We start from the raw sequence: 3,694 nt of genomic DNA, 5'->3' as shown, positions 1-3,694 counted from the left end.
GCAAGTGTGAAGAGGACTGCATACCGAGGAAGTCAGTCCAGGTGTTCCCCAACAGGAAACCCTGGATTAATCAGGACTTAGCGAACCTGCTTAAAGCCAGGCAAGAGGCCTTCAGATCAGGAGACCCACTCAAATATAAGGAATCCAAGTATGACCTTCGCAGAGTCATTAAACAGCCTAGGACTAAGACTGATTCAAACTAAAGACCCAGACAGACACCCAGCGACTATGGCAAGGACTGAATGACATCACAGATTCTAAAAAGAGACAGTGCAAGATAGCAGTCGATGACACATCCCTCCCAGATTGTCTCAACACCTTCTATGCTCTCTTTGAGCAGAATTTCAGTGGAGAGGTAACACCTATTCTGACAAGTCCTGACGAACCTATCCCAACAGTCAGATCAGTTTTCCTTCGTGTGAATCCAAGGAAAGCAGTGGAACCAGACGGAGTACCAGGCTGTGCACTCAGAGCATGCGCAGATCAACTGGTAGAGGTCTTCTTGGACATCCCTGCAGCAGGCTCCTGTCCCTGTCTGTTTCAAGAGGGCCAATATCATCCCTGTGCCTAAGAAGGCTCATGCAGCATGTCTCAATGACTACCGCCCAGTGGCCCTAACTTCGGTGGTCATGAAGTGCTTTGAAAGGCTGGTCATGGCATTAATCAACTCCAGCCTCCCCACTACTCCTGACCCACTCCAATTTGCCTATCGGACCAACAGATCGACATTATTTTTCCCTTATCACCTGCCCTTCACTCCTCCCGAGAACATCTTGACACCAAGCACAGCTACATAAGAATCGTACTCATTGACTGTGGTTCAGCCCTCAACACTATTAATCCCCTTGAGACTGATTACTAAACTTAGCAATCTTGGACTAAGCCCCACTCTCTGCAACTGGATCTTCAGTTTCCTGAGGCTACAATCAGTGAAGATTGGGGACAATATTTCATCCTCATTAACACTCAACACTGGAGACCCTTGGGGTGTGTACTCAGCCCCCTACTGTACTCACTATATACCCATGACTGCATCGCCAAATACCAGACTAATGCCATTTACAAGTTCGCTGATGACACCACCATAGTCAGTTGAATCTCAGATGGCAACGAAACAGACTACAGACGGGAGGTGGAAGACCTGGGAAAATGGTGCACTGAGAACAACCTAGCTCTCAATGCCAGCAAAACCAAGAAACTCATAATTGACTTGCAGTGGGATGTTACTCATGCCCCCCTATACATTAACATGTACATCCTGTCCCTCAGGATTCCCTCCAACAACTTGCCCACCACCGACATCAGGCTCACTGGTCTATAGTTCTCTGGCTTGTCTTCACCACCCTTCTTAAACAGAGACACCACATTAGCCACCTTCCAGTCTTGCTGCACCTCACCCGTGACTATCTATGATACAAATATCTCAGCAAGAGGCCCAGCAATCACTTTGCAAGCTCCTAGGGTACACCTGATCAGGTCCTGGGGATTTATCCACCTTCAAGCGTTTCAAGACATCCAGCACTTCCTCCTCTGTAATATGGACATTTTTCAAGATGTGACCATCTATTTCCCTATATTCTATATCTTCCATGTCCTTTTCCACAGTAAATACTGATGCAAAATACTCATGGAACAAGTGGAGAGTGTCAAACTCCTGGGAGTGGTCATCAAGAACAGGCTTTCTTGGACTCTTCATGCGGATGCACTGGTTACAAAGGCCCAACAAATTCTCTTCTTCCTGAGGCAGCTGAGGAAATTTGGCATGACGGCGAATACCCTTGCCAACTTTTATAGGTGCGCCATCGAGAGCATTCTGTCTGGATGTATCATTACTTGGTATGGCAGCTGTACCATTGAAGATCAGACACAGTTACAGAGAGTGGTGAACTCAGCCCAGAAATTAACAAAGGCCACCCTCCCATCTATAGAATCCATCTACCAGGCCAGTTGTCAAAGAAAGGCTGCCAGCATTCTCAAAGATCCATCCCACCCTGGCAATGTTTTTCTACAACCTCTACCATCGGGGAGAAGGTACAGAAGCCTGAACACACCCACCAGCCGATTTCAAAACAGTTTCTACCCTACTGTTGTTAGAATACTGAATGGACTCACAAACACTTAACATTCGCCTGTACCTGTGTTTTTCGTTTTTGCCGCTGTTTACCTATTATTTACTTATTTATGATACTTAACTCTATGATTTGCCTGTATTACTCACAAGACAAAGCTTTTCACTGTGTCTCGGTACACATGACAATAAATTCAGTTCAATTCAATTCAATTCAATTCAATTTAACGAGAATCCAGAGAACACATATTCCTGTTGAGAAAAAGGAAAGGTTGGTAGGTGTAGGGAATGCTGGAGAACTAACGAAATTGAGGGTTTGGTTAAGAAAAAGAAGGAAGCATATGTCATGTATAGACAGGATAGATTGAGTGAATCCTTAGAAGAGTATAAAGGCAGTAGGAGTATACTTAAGAGGGAAATCAGGAAGGCAAAAAAGGGACATGAGATAGCTTTGGCAAATCGAATTAAGGAGAATCCAAAGGGTCTTTACAAATATATTAAGGACAAAAGGGTAACTCGGGAGAGAATAGGGCCCCTCAAAGATCAGCAAGGCGGCCTTTGTGTGGAGCCGCAGAAAATGGGGGAGATACTAAATGAGTATTTTGCATCAGTATTTACTGTGGAAAAGGACATGGAAGATATAGAATCTAGGGAAATAGATGGTGACATCTTGAAAAATGTCCATATTATGGAGGAGGAAGTGCTGGATGTCTTGAAACGCATGGAGGTGGATAAATCCCCAGGACCTGATCAAGTGTACTCTAGAAGTCTGTAGGAAGCTAGGGAAGTGATTGCTGGGCCTCTTGCTGAGATATTTGTATCATAGATAGTCATAGGTGAGGTGCCGGAAGACTGGAGGTTGGCTAACATGGTGTCTCTGTTTAAGAAGGGTGGTAAGGACAAGCCAGGGAACTATAGACCCGTGAGCCTGATGTTGGTAGTAGGCAAGTTGTTGGAGGGAATCCTGAGGGACAGGATTTACATGTATTTGGAAAGGCAAGGACTGATTAGAGATAGTCAGCATGGCTTTGTGTGTGGGAAATCATGTCTCACAAATTTGATTGAGTTTTTGAAGAAGTAACAAAGAGGATTGATGAAGGTAGAGAGGTAGATGTGATCTATATGGACTTCAGTAAGGCATTCAATAAGGTTCCCCATGGGAGGCTGATTAGCAAGGTTAGATCTCATGGAATACAGAGAGAACTCACCATTTGGATATAGAACTGGCTCAAAGGTGGAAGACAGTGGGTGTTGGTGGAGAGTTGTTTTTCAGACTGGAGGCCTGTGACCAGTGGAGTGCCACAAGGATCAGTGCTGGGTCCACAACTTTTCGTCATTTATATAAATGATTTGGATGTGAGCATAAGCGGTACAGTTAGTAACTTTGCAGATGACACCAAAATCGTAGGTGTAGTGGACTGTGAAGAGGGTTACCTCAGATTACAACAGGATCTGGACTAGATGGGCCAATGGGCTGAGAAGTAGCAGATGGAGTTTAATTCAGATAAATGCGAGGTGATGCATTTTGGGAAAGTAAATCTTAGCAGGACTTCTACACTTAATGGTAAGGTCCTAGGGAGTGTTGCTGAACAAAGAGACCTTGGAGTGCAGGTTCATAGCTCCTTG

This window comes from Chiloscyllium plagiosum, chromosome 1 (genome assembly GCF_004010195.1).
Source record: "Chiloscyllium plagiosum isolate BGI_BamShark_2017 chromosome 1, ASM401019v2, whole genome shotgun sequence".
NCBI classification, from domain to species: Eukaryota; Metazoa; Chordata; class Chondrichthyes; order Orectolobiformes; family Hemiscylliidae; genus Chiloscyllium; species Chiloscyllium plagiosum.
The sequence above is the reverse complement of the archived record's forward strand: the minus strand, read 5'-3'. Positions refer to the sequence as shown.